The sequence below is a fragment of the Sus scrofa genome, chromosome 16, assembly GCF_054392235.1.
Source record: "Sus scrofa isolate SSC_HxYL_T2T_F1_AM1 chromosome 16, Sscrofa_HxYL_maternal_Yorkshire_Landrace_v2.0, whole genome shotgun sequence".
In the NCBI taxonomy this organism is placed as follows: Eukaryota; Metazoa; Chordata; class Mammalia; order Artiodactyla; family Suidae; genus Sus; species Sus scrofa.
The window spans coordinates 57,526,318-57,548,089 of record NC_139398.1 but is presented as its reverse complement, the minus strand read 5'-3'; the positions used below and the strand labels follow the sequence as shown (position 1 = coordinate 57,548,089).

Here is a 21,772-nt window from a genome sequence, read left to right as displayed (position 1 = left end):
ACTGCTGCCTTCTTATTCTCATTACATTTGCTAAATTAATTAGACAAGGAGGCCGTGACTGAAACGTTCTAATGCAGCTCTAAGGCTTGGCACCTACATAAGCAAATCAAAATCTAACCCTATAAATGCCTCAAGGTTAAGAAGTCAAAACCTAAGGACAACCAATCACAACGAGCCGACTAGTCTTTCCCAAATGAGTCAACAGTTTAAGCTACAGCCAATCAAACAATTTCCTTGCTTTGCTTCTGGGTCTTCTCTGTAAAAGTCTTGCCTCTAGCTCCTAACTACCTACCTCTGGTTTGTCTCTGCCTGATTAGAGTCCATGTTTGTTCAAATAAACTCCTAGATATTTTACTACGCCTCAGTTTACTTTTCAACACATTCAAACTCAATCCTAAATACCATCCTAGCTCACTGTTAGGTTTTCCAACATTTGAAAGGGGAAAGTGTTTTAGAGACTACCTGGCTCACCCCACCCCACCTCTCACCCAACCACAGTTTAAAATCAGGGAACTAAGACTCTGGGAGATTGAGGGACAATCACAGTCATAATGCTGCTAGTGTTTATCCCTCCATGAAAGCCAACCAAATCATTTTCATGCCACTTAACTTTACCCACATAGGCTGCCAGTCCTCAGCACATATGAGTGACAATGAAATTCAGTTACAATTGACAGAATAACTAAAATGAAAGTTAAAGAGATGTATCATGCTCCATCACAACAGAAATCTATTATTTTGAAGGCTGCCACAAATGTACTGCAATGGAGATGTTTGTATCAGACCAAAGACTCTTTGGAAACAGAAAGTGTTCTTAATTCCATGAAGCTCACAGTGACAGTCAGTCCTTTGAGCAATTCACACATCATAGAAATGCATTCATAATTATAATTTTATAGGGTGATATTTTAAAAAGCAACTTTATAAAGATACTTCATTAAATATTTCCCTAAAATGAGCAGAATTCAGAAATCCAAGTACAGATTCCTTTACTTCCTCTCCTTCCTCATTCCCTCCAAGCCACCATCAGTCTACACTCAATCCTGACCCCACTTGCCTGACATAAGCAGGATCCATCACTGCAACCCCTAATGGCCTTCTGAGAAAATCATTCTGATCTCTCCTTTTGTCCCTCTGCCACAAATCTGCAAGTCCCTCGCTAAATCTTGGTGGAGACTGAATAGATCTATTTTCACATCTTCTACAATGCCAGCAGCAAAATGATTCCACATTGCAGCCTAACTCCTACCCAAATCCGCAAGAAGGATTGGGCCAGCCAAGCACCTACTCCTGAAAACCAATTTATCAGGAAGGTACAGTAAACCAACACAAGAATAAGTCAGGAACATGCTGTCAGTAAACTCAGCTTTCCACATGAAACTCTTCACCTAACTGGCCAGACATAAGCCCACTCTTGGCTCCCACCCACATGTATATCAAAGCATCCTGCATGGGTCTGCCTTTTCTCTCTGCTGTGCTTTAGCAAGTTAGACGGTTTGCCCACAGAGTCACAGAGCTTAAGATCAGGTTATAGAACAGCTGAAGTCAGCACCAAGGGACCAATGAAATGCCGAAACTGCAGGATGCAGATTGTAGTCTTTACCGGTAATAAGCGATTCACATTATTATCTCAATTTGAAGCACTGACTTAAGACTTCTGTGAAGCTGTTGGGTTCAGGAAAAAAAAATCTCAGAGAAAAAAAAAGAGAGAGAGCTAAAGAAAAATCGGATATATGTTGCTACTACGTAAGTTAAAAAAAGAGAACCTTTTAAATACATTTTGAACAACGTTTTACTACTGTTCATGTAGTTTTTCCTATATTAAAAAGGAGTACCTATCACTACAGAAAATACGTAAGATGAGAAACGATCTCAAATAAGGATAAACATCATGCTGCATTTGGGTATGTAATAAACCCTAATTTTTAAATATAAACACAGGCATGCAATTTTTTAAAGAGAATATCAGCTTCTCCCTGCCAACGAAAAAATGACTACTGGACAAGTATTTGAGGACTAACCACTTGAAGGCTGCCAAACTATTGCCCTGCTCCCCAGATCTGCTCCTGACACATGCCAGTCCAGCCCTCACATCAGCCCCATTTTATTACTACACCCACATATAACATCAATCCAAGCTCTTCTCCTGCACGCCCTTCTCTCCCCACAAAGTTGCCCCCATTTGCTATTTCTGTCTGTTCTTTCTCCTATTTCAAAAGTAGAGAGGTTCCTTTCCTTTCCCAACTTGCTTCTTCCTCGGTTCGCACACATAATTTCAGTTTTATCAATCACTTCCTCTTCCATCTCTTCGGTCTCCTATTCATTCCTTCAATCCTCTCCCTCTGAGTCTCCATGACCCTAACACACCCATTTTCTCCTTCCCACTACCCTGATTAACCAACCATTCTTTTCTCTTCTGCACATCATCTCCAAACTGTTGAAGGAGGAGTCTACTTGAAAGAGTAAATGACCTCTATTTCTTCATCACTTCCACATGTCCTAACCAAGTGCAAACACACTAACAGCAGAAATGCAAGAATGACACTGGGTGCAGCTGAGGCAACTTGGAGGGAAGAACTCCCCACCTCTTGTACTCCCCCTACTACACGCCAGACACAAGGCATCCAGCCAACATCCAACCCCAGAGGAATGAGGGTTTGGAATTCGGAATTTTTATGTGAAATCTAATAATTTCTAAATATTAGCAATTAATTTGACTTTTTTAAACACTGAGGATGAAATAAAATATCTCTTCTGGATTCAGCCTATGGCCCTGCAATTTGCAAACTATGTTTTAAATCTAATAACACTTCTCTTAAAGTCACCAGTGACCATATAGCTGCCATAACCAATGGCCTTTCTCATCTCATTTTCCTCACCCTTTGGCTTGTATTGATGGCTGGCAGGGGTGGGAGTGGGGTCTTTTTCCTCTTTCAAAAATCTCTAATTGCAAAATTATTAAATGTCTATGATTCAACAATTCCCACTACAGAGTCCACTATCCCCTCAAAATCTCCAGCTTCTCTCCCCAGCTCCAGTCTCAAACTTCTGACACTGAGCACAAGGACCCCCCAAAATACCCTGGGCTGACTAATCCTCTTCCTTAGCATTAGAATAAGAATCCACACAGCAAAGGAAACCAAAAAGAAAACAAAAAGACAACTTACAGAATGGGAGAAAATAGTTTCAAATGATGCAACCGACAAGGGCTTAATCTCTAGAATATATAAACAACTTATACAACCCAACAGCAAAAAAGCCAATCAACCAATGGAAAAATGGGCAAAAGACCTGAATAGACATTTCTCCAAGGAAGATATACAGATGGCCAGCAAACACATGAAAAAATGTTCAACATCGCTGATTATAAGAGAAATGCAAATCAAAACTACCATGAGATACCACCTCACACCAGTCAGGATGGCCATCATTAATAAATCCACAAATAACAAGTGCTAGAGGGGCTGTGGAGAAAAGGGAACCCTCCTGCATTGTTGGTGGGAATGGAAACTGGTACAGCCACTATGGAGAACAGTTTGGAGATACCTTAGAAATCTATACATAGAACTTCCATATGACCCCACAATCCCACTCTTGGGCATATATCCAGACAAAACTCTACTTAAAAGAGACACGTGCACCCGCATGTTCATTGCAGCACTATTCACAATAGCCAGGACGTGGAAACAACCCAAATGTCCATCAACAGATGATTGGATTAGGGAAGAAGTGGTATATATACACAATGGAATACTACTCAGCCATAAAAAAGACTGACATAATGCCATTTGCAGGAACATGGATGGAACTAGAGAATCTCATCCTGAGTGAAATGAGCCAGAAAGACAAAGACAAATACCATATGATATCACTTATAACTGGAATCTAATATCCAGCACAAATGAACATCTCCTCAGAAAAGAAAATCATGGACTTGGAGAAGAGACTTGTGGTTGCCTGATGGGAGGGGGAGGGAGTGGGAGGGATCGGGAGCTTGGGCTTATCAGATACAATTTAGAATAGATTTACAAGGAGATCCTGCTGAGTAGCATTGAGAACTTTGTCTAGATACTCATGTTGCAAAAGAACAAAGGGGAAAAAATGTAAATGTAATGTATACATGTAAGGATAACTTGATCCCCTTGCTGTACAGTGGGAAAATAAAATAAAAATAATAATAATAATAAATAAATAAATAAATAAATAAGAATCCACTTATTCTATCCCTTTCCTGTTTGCCAACCAGCCTCAAAACTCCAGCTGCTCCTTCACTCCTAACACCCAATCAATCATCACTTTTCTTCTGTACCTTTTGCAAAATCTGTCATGAATGTCTCCACCTCATCTTTCTTCCTCCTTGACTCTCATTAGCTCTCAGCTGGAGGACTAATCCCAGAGCCTACAAATCCATCTCCCAGGCCCAGGTCCTTCACCTCCACTCTGCTGCCAGATTCATCTTCCTGAAGGACTCAAGTCCTAGCACTCCTATGCTCCAAACAATTAAACTGGTCCTTGGTACTAATCCAGAATGGAACTCCTGACCCTCCCCAACCTTTTCAACCTCCCTCCACTACCTTTCAAACTCCCTGCATTGCAACCAAACTTACTTATCTGCTCCCCAAACACACCTCACCCTCTTTACTTAAGCCATTCTCTGGCATGGAATATCCTCCCTTCCTGCTCCCAAAATCGTAAGCAGCAAAGTCCTTCTTAAATGTCCAGACTGCCTCCTGACTAATGTAATCCTTCTCTTTTCTGAAATCCTATAACCCTGGATCTATCCCTCTGGTAGACTTTCCACAGTGGAGCCTTTGTTAGAGTTCATAGTTCATGTGTTGTCTCTGAAAGATGGTGGCTTCCTTGGAGTGGCAGGTATGGGGTTTCATTTGTCTTGGACCCCTCACAAATCTTACATGACTTCCATATCCATATTTGAGGCCCAGATGACTGGGCCAGTTTCCTGACTGCCTGAAACAGTTATAGTAACCACATTATAGGCTTTCACATGCTGGGGTAGAGCCTAGTAGTATGAGACAGTAAGGACCGCTTGTCTTTCTGGTCGAGGCAATTGTCTTTCTGGTCAAGGCAATTTGGGGATCAGAATGATATATTGTGGCAGAGGGGGCAAGTTACAGGTGCAATCTCATCTTTCTTATTTTAGCTTGACAGTGGTTCATGTCAAGGGAACTTTAACTGCTATTTCCAGTTCTTACCCAATTTGAGGTGAGCGTTATTGTTTAGTCACCAGGCTAGCAAGCTCCTTTGTGGCAAAACAGCTCTCCTCAAAGATTCCCCTCTCTATCTTGACCCCTAGTTCTTTATCCACTATATTACCTTGGACTTGTCCTCTTCAAGGATTCAGCCCACAGCATCTGATCCACAAAGCTGCCTTGGACTACAAAGTTTTCATTTTATTCTCCTTGAAAAAAAAATAATAATACTTTTTATTGAAACAGGAATGCATCCCAGATGGTTACAATAATTCAAGTAGAATAAAAGTGGACTAAATTAAAAATCTCCCTCCCACACCATAGTTCCCAGTCTCCTAAGGACAACCCCTATTCCATTTCTCTGGGTTCCCTTCCAGAAGTTCTCATTGGCAAATACATATGTAGTATAATTTCTTTTACGTGGGAACAAATGAACACAGTGCACACTCGTATTATGTAGTGTCCGTTCTAAACAATATTCAGTAACTTGTAAATCTAATACATCCAAAGCCTTTGCCTGTCCCATAGTCAATGCTAAAATGACCCTACACATGGAATCCAGTGGAAGACCTCCCAAGATTCTAGAGTTCATACCAATCAGACCCCAGGCACACATAAAAAAATGCTGCACTTCTGCTGGACAGGAGCTCAGAGGTGCTTCTCTCCACTCACATTCCAGATAGGCTCCTAGAGACCTGGTTGTCACCTCTCATCTGCCACCAGAGCTCACACTCCCCTCACTGAAGTCATACTTCCCTTCCTCTGATCCCACCAAGTCTCATCAATCCATGCAAGAGTAAAGGTCTCATTATGAAATAATAATAATAAAAAAAAAAAAACAGTAAAGGCTTCATAATGGGTTTTGCTGCATCCCCTTTCAGAAAACAGAAAAAGTACCCTCTTGCCCTTTAACTTGATTACATGGCAACAAAAGATAAACTCAGCCGGATACAATGAGCTGTGTTGAATCAGCACCCCCAGGTTTGCCCAAGCTGGCTCAGCTCTGCACCAGGTCACGGGGTGTTTGTTTCTAGAAGGTAATGTGGAGAGTCCCCTGCATTTGGCTCCTGCCCCAAACCTCTTCCACCGAGTCCTCGAATTCGAGCAGGGTTCACAGGAGGTATAAATAAGAGGTTAATCAGGACCAGGGCAGGGCTGCGGCTTGAAGTGTTGGAGACCACCGGAGACGTCTCTACTCCCCCTCGAGAAGCTGTTTTCAGTTTGGACAGCTTTGTCTGAAATCTCTGTAGAACATTCCCCCCCCCCAACACCACCACCCTGTTTTTGCTATTCTCAGTTCCCCATGGGAAGGTCGGCAGCTCTTCTGATCGTTTGGTGGACACACCTGACGAACCTTCCCTTTCACTTCCGCTGTTACTTACAGCCCACCTACCCAGCATGCACCTCGGCCAATGGGCCACGGGACCAGGGCTGGCCAAAGGGGAGAGAGGGGGAGGGGAGGGGAGGGGAGGGGGGAGGGAGGGAGGGGAGAGAGAGGGGGAGGGGAGGGGAGAGAGGGGGAGGGGAGGGGAGAGAGGGGGAGGGGAGGGGAGAGAGGGGGAGGGGAGGGGAGAGAGGGGGAGGGAGAGGGAAGAGACTCCTGAGTCTCTGGGGGAAGAAACATGAGATGCCTGGCCCTTTCGTGTTACTTGCTGAGAAGCTTGTGTGGGGTGAGAGACTGGGTCAGAACAGGCCAGCGGTAGACAACTGTTTTGCCACTGATTGTCCAGACATTTTCCAAAGCCCTGTAGCACCCGATAGCCATTCCGGCGTAACTGCACACAAAGAGGGAGAATGAGCCTTCTTTCACAACAACTGCAGCTTCTCAACGGAATGGCCTTTCCACTGAACCTGTCATAGAGCCTAGCCCAAAGCCTGTGTCAACGACAATATTAAAAATCCAAGAAAGAAGTTGAGTAAACAGGGCACTGTTACCTAAAGTGGCTCTTGGCCAGACCACCTGGGCCACTAGAGTCCAAGGGCTACTGAATGACCTCAACTGTTCTGGACCAGAACCAGAAGAAACTTTTGTGAGCGAAAATACTAACCAGGCCAACCTCTTAGAGCCCTGGGTATGAACAAAAGTCTGGGGTCAGAAGGGTACCCCAAACAGTGTGTCCAGGCTCAGACCAGCCTCAAGAGGAAGGCCAAGGATGCACAGGGACTGTGTGTCATGGATGGAATGAGGGCTGCAGGCTAAACCTTGCACCAAAGGCAGAGGGACCGAGTCCCTTGAACAGATGTGAGAGAAGAGCAGAGCATGTGCTTAAGGAAGGGATCAGACATTCTGCAGGAAAGGATGGATGACAACTCTGAGCAGCTGTCTGGAAAGTTCAGGGCTGCTGAGCCGTTCCAGTGACTTTAGGGAATTAAGATGTTTGGGATAGAAGTTCCAGACAAAACTCTGAATTTAGTCTAGCTTCCAGTTGCTCAGGCCAAAAACCTGGGCATCATTCTTGACATCTCCCCCCACCCTCTCCCTCTCTCTCTCTCCCACTCCTTCTCCATACATCCAATCTATTGGGAAATCCTATTGACCCGATTTTTAATATCCCAATTCTGCCCAGCTCTTATACTTCCACTACTGTTTATCACCCTGGTCCAAGCCACACCGTCCCTCACCTAGCACTGAAATAACTTCCCCAGGGTTCTTTCTACCCTTCCTCCCCTGCAGTCCACACAGCAGGCTGAGGGATACCTCTAAAATGTGAGTCAGATAATGTCCCTTCTCTTCTGGAAACCCCCCAGTGGCTCCCCGTCTTACTTAGATGAACTGGCTTACAAGATCTTATACAGTTTGGCCCCATGGTCACTTGGCCTTCATCTCCCCCTGCTCTCTGCCTCACCCACTCACTCCATCAATAATGTCCTTCTCATCGTCCTTGAACTGACCAGACCACTCCCACCTCAGGAACTTCCTCAGATGCATTTCTCTAGACCTGGGAAGCTCTCGTCCTAGATATACTCCTGACATGAGCCAGGACCTTATAATAAAACTGTGTGTGTGCGCACACACACGTGCACGTGCGCACACCACACACAAAAAAACATACAAAATTGGTTCTGTTTCTCTGGAAAACCCTGAATAATGCACCAAGAAATGCAATCACCCTCCAGAAACTGAAAGAACCAAGGAACAGATTCATCCCCAAAGCCTCCAGAGGAAGTGCAGTCCTGCAGCCCCATGGAACTGACTTTAAATTTCCTGCCCCCAGACTGTGAGAGTATAAATGTGTGCTGTTTTAAGCAAATCCACTTGTAGTAAATTATAGATTCACTATAGAAGCCACATGAAAGGAATGCAACAGGAACCAGTGAAAGAGAGTCACATACGGGTAGGAGGACATCAAGATTCAATTTGGAACATGAGCTCTCGGATGCCGATCGCACACTTCATGGACAGGCAGGCCAAGGAGGGATTTTGCTATGCAGACTGCAGAATGGTCTGAACAGGTGTTACCAGCCTCAAGGTCCTGAAGCCCAGAAAGCTTGAAAAATAAAGTGAAAAGAAAAGATGGCCAAAACTGTGTCCTAAGGAACGCTCCACATGGACGGGTGAGGAGGAAAGGTAGCCTGAGAAAAAAAATAGAAAACATGGGTCTTTGAGGCCAAGAGAGGTGACTGTTTTCAAATGACAAAGTGATCAATTCTGGAGCAGAACTCAGTCTGGAGTAGATTTAAGATTGACTGGTTGATGAGAAAGCAGAGACAGCCCATGTGGGTGACTTATTCTTGAGTTATGTTTGACTTGGAACATACATAAAGAGAGCAGAGAGTTGCTATGGATACTGGATCCAGGGAGGATTTCTCATTCTTATTTTCAGATAACAGGGTTTAGGGCATTGTGTATGACTTGGAAATGATCCAGGAGAATGGCAATAATTGGAAATACAAGTAAGGGTGAGGTTACCTGCTGAAGATTGAGAAGGCTGAAAGGGAGAGCATGCAGAAGACAGGTCTCAAGCCTGGCTGAGTGTAGGGGCCCCTAGGGACATTTTAAAAATCCTGGCCTGCACTCAAGACCAAGGACATCATATTTTTCTGAGTTGGGACCCAGACATCAGTCACTGTTAAAGGTTTCCAGGTCAGGGGAATTCATCATACATCTGGAAGGTGTGGCATTGGGTCCAAGGAGGATCAGATGCAGGTACAAGTTAAGTTTAGAGGCTTTGTGGGTATAAGTTAGGGAGTTCCAAACTTCACTTTTATATTTCTAAAATTCAAGACAAGGTCAAGTGCTAAGCATATGCTGAGTATGTAAGGGAATAAGGGGGAGACTGAGAGCTGAAGAAAAGGAAGATAAAAGGACATAGTTCATACTGAGAGTGGAAAGGGGAAGATACCTCAACTGGAGAAATGTGGAAGGGTGTGGAAAGGGTTGTGGATTTGTGGCTATGCCTTCCGTCCATTCATTCAATTGGTATTTGTTAGACAGACACCAAACCAGACTGGGGGGATTAAAAAATAAAGGTCCCCAACCTCACAGATTTCACAGTATAGTGGAGAAGAGGGACATATAGATAAACAGAACATTCAAGAGCTGTTACAGAATCGAGCACAAAGGATAGTGAGGATTTAGACCTTTTTAGGGACAGAAGTCATCTCCCCCCAATACCAGACACAAAGGATGCTCTTAAGACATATTCATTATACTTCGAGCTCCTTATCATTGCAAGGAAATAGAAGAGGAAATGACAGCTCAGCTCTTATTCTGCAGATATGATAAAGCAGCCCTAAAACAGTAATGACATATCAGCTGCTCAGCGCCACATGGTGTCTCTAAGCAGGAGAAAGTCTCCGATGTCAGGAAGGGCGTAACAGAACTGAAGTCAACATGAGATTTTTTTCCACATGGTAATCTGGTAATGGTGATATTCAGAAAGTGGTCGCTAGGTGGCAGGGTTAACGTGCAAAATAACTGCCAGTAGCTGGATACTTAATTTGAGGCCATTCACTTAGTGCCAAAAACCCAAACTTCCTGGCCTGCCCACATAGCATTTGTACCTATGCGACCAGCAAGAAAAAGAATAGTAAATAAGTGATGATTTTAGGTCACTTTAATGCAAACTCACTAGTCCATGTTCATTTAGTTTCATTTATCTCTAGCCTCTACAACCATGTTGTCTAATTGAGTAACCACTAGTCACATGGGCCTCTTGGGCACCTGAAATGTGGCTGTTGCAACAAAGAAATTTTGATTTTATTTCATTTAACTTAGATGTAAAAACTGATATTCTGTTCAGTTGTTGAAGAACTTAGGTATGCTTGGAACAACTTAGACATATCAATCTATTTTTTCAACTGTAAATTTTGTAAATCTACATACATGTATTTTCAATAAAAAATGTGGTATCAAATTGATACGTGCTGCAAATGTAAGATACACAGTATGAAAAATAGAATGTAGATAACCTCATTACTATTTTACATTGATTACATTTATTTAATATTGATCGAAATAATATTTTGATATGTTGGACTAGGTATAAAATATGTTATTAAAGTTAATTTCACCTGCTTCTTTTTACATTTTTAATGTAAAAGGTTAGTTTGCTCAGGTTGCTGTAACAGGATAGCATCAGCTGGTTGGTTTAAACAGCAAACATTTCTAGAGGCTGAGAAGTCTAAGATCAAAGTGCTGGCAGATTCAGCATCTTTCTGGTTTGGAGCCGGCCACCTTCTTACTGTATCTTCAGTTAGCAGAGAGAGGTCATTTATTTTGCATATCTTTTTACAAGGACATTGATCCCAAGAGGAGGACTCCTTCCCAAAGGCTGTACCACCAAATATGACCAAATGAGGGATTTTGTTTCAACATATGAATTTTAAGGAGACACACATATTCAGTCCATAGCAGTGGGATACTAGAAAAATTTAGATTGCACATGTGGCTCCTAACATGTTTCTACTGAACAGTGTTGCTCAGAAGGATGTGTAGAGGTAGCCTAGGCACCAGAACTTTGGTTTTCATGAGAAAATGAGAGAATGGGTAAGGGCAGAACAAAAAAAAAAGGCTAAGAAAGGAGGCTGAGTAGTAGTTACAGAACAGTGGGCTGGCGTTCTACCACCTTGCTTTGCTTTTGACCCATAGACCTTGACCAAATGGATATTTTCTGTTTCTAGCCTAAAGGAAAGAGGAGACAAGTCCTAGGCGCACAGGATGACTGGGTAGAGTTTCTTGTGTTTCACCCAGAGCTTCTCCATACACAATCACCTGCTTCTAAAGCTGGGCCCCTCTCTGCTCTCAGGGGAACTGAACTCAGTCCTCAGTTCATACCCTGTCCTCAGTAGAACAGTTTCAGAGAAGGGTTTGGAGCAGAGAGGAGAACAGGCTGCAAAGCTTTCTTCAAAGCATAGAGGTAAACAAGTTGCTTCGATGTTTCTTTCCCTTCTTCAGATTTCGCTGTCACCATATTTTTCCTGTTTTATCTGGTGTCGGGCTCCCTAGATTCAAACCCTGCCTTAGCCACATAGCCGAATGACCTTGAGCAATTCATTAAGATTCCTTGCGTTTCTTTACCCAGAAATGACTCTTCAGAGTATAGTCATAAAGGGTAAATGAGTTAAAATCTGTAACTTATTTAGAACAGTACCTGACAATAAACATCAAGCACTATATGCTAAATATTATTATTTTCTCAAGAAAAAAAATAACTTTTTTCTAAATTCCTTATGAAGATGGTAAAGAGGTGGCAGTCTATGTTGCAGTTTAAAAACAAAAACAATTTCTAGTCCCAACTTGGTAGATGAAAATATAAATAAAAAAGTGACAGGGTGTTCCCACTGTGGCACAATGGGTTAAGAATCTTACTGCAGTGGCTCAGGTTTCTGCAGAGGTGTGGGTTCAAACCCCAGCCCAGCACAGTGGATTAAAGGTGGTGTAGGTCACAGCTGTGGCTCAGGATCAATCCCTGGCCTGGGAACTTCTGTATACCATGGGTGAGGTCATTAAAAAAAAAAGAAAAAGAAAAAAAGTGACAACTCAACAAAAGGTACACCTATTCTGGAATGGTGAACCATGGCCGGGCTCTTTCCTGGTAGACTTCTGGATTGCAAATGGGCCATCTCCTGCCAGATAAGCCTCTAGCCCTCTAGGTTCCCAGCTTCCCACTCCTTTCCCTATAGAAAAGAGCCTGAGGCCAAGAGCCAACAGGAACATTACAGCCTGTCTAGGTCTTGATTGTGGATATGGCTCCCTCACTCCCCACCTGGGCACACCATTCTGGCATGACAGCCGACCTCTCCAGACACTCCAAAACTGCATTGCCCCATCAAGGCTATACATTTTTTCTCAAAAACACACATCTTGGAATAGCTCAAAGTCAGTTTCAACCATGGTTATAATCTTATTGACTCATACAAAGCAAACTCTTTTGTCATTTGTTTAGTTTCTTATTGTCTCTTGAATAGTGAATGCATATGTGTTTCAAAGCTACAAGTCATTCTCATTTTTTGCAGGAGATAGACATGTAGTTAAATTTTGAAAAATCTAGTCATAAAAACCTCCACTACATTTGGTTACAGTTTAAAGGAATTCTACGATGCAGTACAGTCACAAATAAACTGTGTCCTTTGATTTAAAAAATGGTTGTATTTTACCAATCCTACAAATTTAAATTTTTATGCTTGATTTGCTTAAAGTGAATTCAACTATATTTAGAAAGTAGAGAAGTTTTAGAACTTCCTCTTTTTTCTTCTCCTTTTTTTGTTTGTTAATAATAGACTGCAACAGGAGCAGATTATGTTCTAAAGAGGAAGACTATGCTAGAATTAAAGCTACAATCTTATAATTTTCCCATACGTAGTGACTGTTGATTGACTCTGCATGGAAAGACAGTTTCGCTTAACTTGATGTCAATTTATGGCACCTTATCACAATATATGTTTATGCAGTAATACAAAATGGATTTTCTCTCTCTTGTTGAAAATTCCAGGATGCCCTAGTTCTTGGCTTCCTGTTGTCTTCCCCACAGACTCCACATACTTGCATACCATTTGAAAAAAAAAGGCCCAAAGCTGGACTGGTGTCATCTCATAAGTGAACTGCTTACAGTGTTGGTCAGTGTCAGCGCTGTGGACTAAGGGCACATCCCAGGTGTTTAGGGCTCACCATTCCATGACTTTCCTCCAACCAGGCTCAACTGGCCACTGGGTCCTTGGCCAAGGAGTGAGGGAAACTCAAAGCTGAGATCTCCAACCATGCTGGTTGCTGACCCAATCCAGGATCTGAACAACCCCACAAGGACTTGGATGAATGGGCACCCACAAAACAAAGTTCTAAGAAGAAAGAACAAATGCATGCTGCCTGAGCCTTCCAGAGACCAAGAAACACAATGATCCTACAGAAAATGAATTCTGACAAGTAAAGGACAGTGGGGCTGGGAGAATGATGAGCAGCCCTTGCTAAAGGGGAGGTGTAAAAATAAAACATGAAAATCGGGAGTGGGGGGGGTGTTAGAAAGATGCAATTGAAGCAAGAATCAAATGCTAACAAAATGGAGAGATCTTACAACAAAAAGGATTTTCAGAAAGTAGAAGTGAAATGAAAGACAGGCAAGCTCCTAAGAGAGCAAAGGAAAAGAAGCTTTTCCTGAGTACTGAGAACTAAGAGATTCCAAGGTTTGGGTCAACTCTCTCACTATCTCCACACAGGTATGTTCCTATCACTGGGGTTGGTTTAGTTTGGTTTTTAAGTCAGAAACAACAGTAACTTGGTAAATACTTAGAGACACAATATTTTTCACAATTTTGAAATTCAAATTTCTCAAACGTCCAAGTTGCCCCAGATTAACAAATCTTCCATCCAAACCCTTAAGTCTTCAATATGCTCCAGCTTTGCAGAAGTTAAGGGAGAAGTATTAGGAATAGGCTTTATTATTACCGTCTACGGGAACTGGGATTTCAGGAGTCTACTTGGGGGAAACTATACTGGAGAAGATAAAGGGAGAAGAATTTGATTCCAGCCCTGTCAAATGCAGAGGCTTTTTGGAAAGACTCACTCTGCTTTATTTTTTCTCTTTAGGGTTGCACTTGCGTCATATGGAAGTATCCAGGGGTTGAGTTGGAGCTGTAGGCCTATACCAATGCCAGATCTGAGCCACATCTGTGTCCTATGTCACAGTTTGTGGCAACACCAGATCCTTAACCCACTGAACAAGGCCAGGGATCAAAACCACATCCTCGTGGACACTAGTTGGGTTCTTAACCCACTGAGGCCCAACAGGAATTCCCACTCTGCTTTAAAACAGAGAGAAGCTGGTGTGTGAGATTCGAGCCATCTCTAGAAAATGTGTTCAGGTATTGCCACATTAAAACAGCATGGAGGTTCCTCAAAAAACTAAAATGATCCAGCAATATGATCCAGCAATCCGACTCCTGGACGTCAATATGGAGAAAGCTATAATTTGAAAAAACACCTGCACTGCAGTGTTCATCACAGTACTAGCCAGGACAGCCAAGACATGGAAACAATCTAAGTGTCCATCAACAGAGTAATGAATAAGAAGATGTGGTGCATATATACAATGGAATATTACTAAGCCATAAAAAGGAATGAAATTATGCCATTTGCAGCAACATGAATGGACCTAGAGATTATCATACTAAGTGAGGTTAGCCAGGCGGTGAGAGACAAACATGATATATCACTTATATGTGGAATCTAAAGAATGAATACACATGAACTTATTCGCAGAACAGAAACAGACTCACAGACCTTGAAAACAAACTTATGGTTACCAAAGATGAGAGGTAGTGGGGGGCCGGCAGGGGCAGAGGGATGGACTGTGGGTCTGGGATTGGCATATGCACACTGAGGTATATGGAATGATTGGCCGATGGGGACCTGCTGTATAGCACAGAGAACGCTACCCAGTCTTCTGTGATAATCTATATGGGAAAAGAATCTGAAAGAGAATGGATGTGTGTACATGTATAACTGAATCACTTTGTCATACAGCAGAAATTATCTTAACATTGTGAATCAACTATCCTTCAATCAAATTTTTAACAATGAAAAAAATAAAAAAGTCCTCATTCTAATTCCTCAGCTCTTCCTCAAACCCTCTCATCCTCCACAAGATGGTTCAAGAACTCATGTGATTGGAAAGAGCCCCCCTCACAGGAGAAGCAGCAGCAGTAAGCACAGCCTGGGTATGCAAACCTGGTGAGCCACCTTAATTAGCTTCTTCGTATGTACAAATATTTCCTCTCAGTCCTACTTAACAATCAGCAGTCATGATGGGCTCTAATTACAACGATAAATTGGGCCGTGGGCAGCCACCTCCCGCTCCATCATTAAAGGGGCCTATTTACTGAGACCTTTGCAGTCAATCCACCTCCTTAGCACTAGAAAGACCCCATGGCTCACAGTGGTCACTGGTTGTGAGCAGGGAAGCCCTGGGTGGCCAACAGCATCAGGCACTCAGCGGCTCCAGAAGCAACTCAGAGCTGCAGATTCTGCACAATTAAGAAGACAGGCCTGTGTGAAACGAGGAGTGGACCATGGGGCTGGGGACCAAGTCAGCATGTCCTTGGCATTTACTAAGTCCAGATGTCTTTATCTTCTGGGCAGGAAGTCAGAGTCTGTCCAGATGGCATCTTGATTGCTTTTAGCTCAGCTGATTAAATTTCTAAGGCTGACAGCTCTTCCAAATACCCACTCCGTTCTATGAAAATGTGGTTGTCAAATCGTGCCAGGAAGAGTCCCTGAAGACGGCGACTGAGAGGCCCAACTGCAAACCTGAGCACCTGGGACCTGGCGCCAGGCAAATTTCCTGCCATGTGGCTAGGGCTCTGGGCTTCTTTCTGCTACAAGAAAGGGAATTTCTGGAGAGGCAATATTGAGGGGCAAGATAGTGGCTAGGTCAGAGTTCTGGCTAGGACCCTTGGATCCTCCACTTTCTAACCTGTGACCTTGTGCCTCTGACCTTGAGCCTTTCTGGCCTCCGTTCACATACCTATAAATCTGGGATAACCATAGGACCCACTTCTACAAGTTGTTCTGAAGATTTTTAAGATCATGCATGTCAAGTGCTTCCAAGAGTACCAGGCACGCGGCAGGGGCTCCCTGCATGCAGTGGACCTCTGTATCCACGGGTTCTGCCTCCATGGATTCCACCAACCATGGATGGAAAATATTGGGGAGGGGGGAAATTACAGAGAGTTCCAAAAAGCAAAACCTGAATTTGCCACACACCAGCAATCATTTCCACAGCAGTTACCTTGTATTAGGTATTATAAGCGATATAAAGATGATGTAAAGTATGTGGGAGGATGTGTGTAGGTTCTATGCAAATACTATGCCATTTTGTATGAGACGAGCATCTGCAGATGTAGCTCCCCATGGCGGTCCCAGAACCAATGCCCCAGAGACACCTTGGAGCACTGCAGTCTTGTTAATTTTTGTTCCTAGTTTTACTTTGCCTTCTGAGGAGGTGCACAAGGGCAAGAGAGCAGCCTGGTTGCTCACACATGCTTCAGGCCAGAAATAATCAGTAATTCTTCACAGTCCTTTATGGGTTTACTTATAAAGGATACTTTACTAGTATCCTTGAGGATGCAGGTTCGATCCCCAGCCTCGCTCAGTGGGTTAAGGACCTGACCTTTCTTTCATAAGTGCCCCTGAGAGGTAAACAGGGCAGACAGTGTTTTTCTTTCACAGAAGTTGAGACTCTGATGTTTAATGACTTGTCCAAGGTCACATAAGTAGCTGTGTCTGAAGATGGAAACCCGTGAAGCCCGTTAAACTCCTATCGGCTGCAGATCCTACCCACATGAGCAAGTCAGTGCTGCACATGGAACAGAGGAGTGAACACCAGCTACCGTCCCCAACAAGCACGTCCAATCATGAGGACGTGATGTGCTGCGGGTCACCACAATGAAGAAAGGGGGCCACAGTGCCATTTACAGAAATTGCTACCTACTTTAGAAAGTCCCTTCCTCCCATGCTTCACTGGAAAGGGCTGCAGGAACTTAATCTAATACTGTGCTCACAACAACAAGCCTGCCAAGAGACAGGATGTGGAAAATGTTCCAGAAGGCCTAAAAGTCAATGGCTTAATAATAATGTAAATACTCGCAACTCTTGGAAATGTTAGATTCATGTTATTCTTTTACATGCTTAAAGGGAAAAAAAGGACAAGGTTTGAATAGGCTATTTTAAAGCTTATTTTCAGCTTTAAAATTTCTGATGTTAACAGACCAGTACTAGGACCACTTCATTTCAGCGTGGAGTTCATCTGAAAATCCCAATTCTCAGTCCTATGTTCTAGTCCCCATAGCCCACGGCCTGTTAATATATTCATTTAGCACTTCAGAGAAAAGCCCCAAGGATACTTTTACCATTTCTACCTTGATAACATACACCAGGTGAAAGAGAAGTTAGTGGACACCGCTTACCTTATGGCTAATTAGAAGTTAAAGCTTGGAGTTCCCATTGTTATCTCAGGCCCCAGGGAGTGGATATTTCCAGGATCAATCATCTTGGGACAGATAAATCCTGGGGCAGGAAATGCAAGGAAGAACTCCCCCGTTCCCTGAGTACAAAGCCACAAAGGTTTGGACTCTGAGATGTGAAAAAGCCTGGCATGGTTCTTGTGATGGAGGAAGCTGGCAATGCCATGTGGACACTGCCTGCTTTGATGATGATGGTGGCAGTAGTACCATCCATAACAGGGCAGAGAAAGAGCCAACTGTAGAGCAGCAGGATCAAGGTGGGCACCGTGAAGCCATCAACACAACTGAACTTGAACTCAGGCAGGACTCGAGAAGAAGTCCGTCCCCTCTCAAGGTGGAAGAGGGCCTTGAGCGTCACTGTTTCTGCCGAGCCGCGAGGACCTCACAAGAGCCATTAGCTGCAAAGGCTGATGCATGACAAGTGGGCTTGTGGGCTTGAGGGTTCTGGGATTTTTGTTTTGTTTTGTTTTGTTTTTTTGGTTTTTTGGCTTTTCAGGGCCACACCTGTGGTATATGGGAGTTCCCAGGCTAGGGGCTGAATCAGAGCCGCAGCTCCCGGCCACAGCCACGGCCACAGCCAAAGTAACAGAGGATCCGTGTTGTATGTGCGACCTGTACCGCAGCTCATGGCAATGCTGGATTCTTAACCCACTGAGCAGGGCCAGGGATCAAACCTGTGTCCTCAGAGATACTAGTCGGGTTTGTTACCACTGAGCCACAGTGGGAACTCCCTGAGGGTCCTATTTACATGGTTCCACAAGGCAGCACACCCTCCAAGGAAGATGGGGATGACTTTGAAGAAGGCTTTACTTATGCCCTTTACCTTACGTTGTAATAATTTGCTAAAATAAATAAACAAATTTGGAGTTGCATAATGATAAGAAGTAAAACTGACCATAAAATGCACCTGAATATTCAGGTTGCAATAGAATTTTAGATGCAAGTAGATTTGACCATCTGGAGGCAGAGTGGAAAGCAGGCCTGACCCCAAAAGCAGAACAAAAACCAAATGTACAAGAGGGGGAAAAAAGGACAGTTAAATACCAACTGGTGCCCATAAGCTAGAACAGATCTTAACCATCTCATTCTTTGCTAAAGTTGGATCACAAAAGCATATTTTGGTTTGTACTCCCTTGAAAGAAAGCAAACTAGCCCTCAGGTCATTGCTAAGAGCTTAAAGAGCCAAACAAGGTATCTTAGGACTCCCCTATCACTCCCCAAGTTATAATTATGTCGAAGCACAGAAAAGTGAGTGCACAGAACTCCCGGACATGAAAGTGGGCAGTTCTATAGAGTCACTCGGGGGATGACATCTCACCCAAGGGGTAAACTACATAGAAACCTGGGGTAACACGGACTGAATACCACCCCCACAGCAAAGAATGGTTTGGGGGTTGTATGTAAATACGCAGTGTAAGGGTACTTGAACTTTATGAAAATTTCTGAGGTCCACAGATATGCTGTTTCTCCACTGACATGTTACTGGTCTATACAAATAAATGTTTCCAGTGCCTTTTCTCATCTTCTTTCCCTCAGCATTTCTCTTTAAGAACTGGTCCTTGTAACAGGTGACAGCAGTTCCATCCCTAAATGGCACTGTGAATAAATTGAGATTGCAGCAGTCACATTGCCCATCGCTCCAGCCAAACCTCTCTATTTTTTATACTTGCCCAGAAGGGGAAAGACCACCTGCATTAGTAAAGAAAGAACAATTGTCAACAAAAACAAGTGTACCTCTATTTTATTGGCTCAAGCCAATGGCTATTAAATACATAAAATGGAAATCATTGTTTTGGAATTGAATAATGGGATTTTAGGTGCAGTACATAATAAATAGTCCAATCCCATCATTTTACAGATAAGGAAATTAAGACAGAAAGTTTCCCAACCCCACACAACCTGTTAATGGCAAAGCGAGGACCAGATTTCAAGTCAATGCCTTTCTTGGGAGTCTTGGGAAATATTCAGATAAACAGACTGACAGGGACTATAATGCAGAAACTTTTGACGCAGTTTAAGGAATTAGAGATTTTTTAACCTAGAAAGGAGATAGTTCAGGGACATAATAACTATTTTCAAATACCTGAAGTACTGCCAGGTACTAAAAGGGCTTGAACTTGTTTTGATGGCCTGAGGAAAGAAGGACAACTGTGGGGAAGAAAGAATTAGCAGTTCAGTGTAAGATAAAACCTTTTCAATGGTTAAAATTTGCCAAAACAATTCATTGAAGGATGGTAAGATTTCTGTTATCTGAGGCAATTCAGGAAAGACTGGAAGATAATACAGTGTGTGCTTTGTCCATGGCAAAGGATGGGGTGGATGGTGTGGAGGAGAAAATTCAGGCATGAAAATCATTTGGGTGGGGTGACCTTTAAGAGTATGTGTTCTTTACAGCCTAGGACCAAATGAGTGTTTCATTCTTGCTTCCAAACTCTAAAACCTATCTTCTCATCTGTTTGCAATAGTTTAAATTTTAATCTATTTCATATTTCAGGGTATTATGCCCTGAATATTTGATTTGAACGCTGTGGCAGAAGGTCACTCATATTCATTTATTTTCTTTTACTCTTATACACTTGCAGGGAGTCTCTTGAATCCATTATGCAAACACATGCAAATCATATGCAAATACCATGGCCTCAGATAATGACAAAATCTTATGGCCTTAACTGAGCCATCAAACTTTTCTTTAAGAAGGAAAGTAATATGCCTTTTGAATGTCTCTGGGGCCGAGACAATTTCCTGAGAGCGATATTTACATGATGTGGGAATTGGTTACTCAAAGGAGTCTTTACCTCACATTCTTCACATTTATGTAGAACTTTAAGGTTAAGAAAGCATTTTGATGCTCATAATTACCCTGTGAGGTTAGTGGAACAGGAATTCAAAGTCCTGTTCTATTATTCCACTGGGAAATAGACTCAGAGACGGGAAATGACTTGCCCAGGTTTGCTCCATCGTTAGTAACCACGGATCTGAGGCTTAGAAGCAGATCTTTTGGTGCAAGAACTCTTCGCACACACCGTGATGCAGGTCTTCTTTAAAGCAAGGTGGCCATCCTCAGTCTGGGTTTGCTTGGACTGCATTGTGCCAAAAGCATCTTCATAGGTGCTTTTGTGGATGAGAACAGCATTTTTAAGGGTGACCAATAAAGTCTAATTATTTGTAAGAGCTCTAGCACAATGCCAAATACATAGTTTCTCCAAGCCCCTTTGCTTTTTCACATCTGCTCTAAATATCTCCTGGCAAAGACCTTTCTTCACCCTGTCCACGCTTCAGCTTTTCCAGGAGGCAAATTTTCTTCTTAAACTATGGAGAGTAGTAGCACCAGTTTCTGCAATGAGACTGTCTTGAGTCTGAAGCCCTAATTCACCACTTTTTATAAAATGAGGGAAATAGCAACACCTCATTGATAGAATAGGTGATAAGGAGATATACATAAAACATAAAACCAAACCTGCCCAGAGTCTGACACTTAGTAAGTGCTCACTAAACAGTAGATACTTTATTCTATCAGTGGGAGCAATATTGTAGTGCTTGCAGTAGTAATACCTCAAGGCCTTGTGAACTCTTATGCTAAGAAGTAAGTAGCCCTTGGCAATGGACCAGGAGGACAGGAATGCCAAGTATCTCCTATATGTCAAAGGGCTAGAGAACAGACAATGTCTGAGTTAGCTAAATTCAGCCCAGTGAGGAAGAGTGAACTTTAGTTTTCTTTAACCACCACCATTTCTTGCATCATAATGAGGGAAGTTACAATCCTGTTTCAAAGCTGTTTCTAAGACGTAAAGCCAAGGCTGACATTCTTAACTCTGCTTTCTCTTAGCCAGGCTTCTCTGTATGTGGCAGTGTCCTCTACTCCCCTGGGTCACCTTGGGAGGGGATAAGAGGGGAATTTCAGCCCAGCTACTCTAAAGTAACCAGAAAAGGCCTAAATCACAGGGTCAGCGGGCAGATTTGTCCTCCTGTATCAAGACCAGGGGTGGCTACTATGAATGTGGTCAAAGCAGCCACAGGGGTGCGAGGAGCAGCTTCGCTCCTTTTGGGGATGGCCCTTGTCCCTTCAGCTCGAATTTCCAGCTCCAGCAGGTGCCACTGCAGGGCAC

The 21,772-nt window shown here is 43.1% G+C and overlaps 1 protein-coding gene across 2 annotated transcripts in view; it reads right to left on the bottom strand.

The window, feature by feature from the left end:
- Window positions 1-21,772, bottom strand: part of LOC146395592 (uncharacterized) — a 795,612-nt gene that overhangs the window by 750,041 nt on the left and 23,799 nt on the right. Inside the window, exon 2 of one of the 2 annotated variants that reach the window (XR_014831459.1) lies at window positions 5,335-5,419. The exons of the other annotated variant lie outside the window; for it this stretch is intronic. The gene's annotated coding sequence lies outside the window, so the exon portion shown is untranslated. The remainder of the gene's footprint in view (window positions 1-5,334; window positions 5,420-21,772) is intronic. 2 annotated transcript variants of the gene reach the window in all.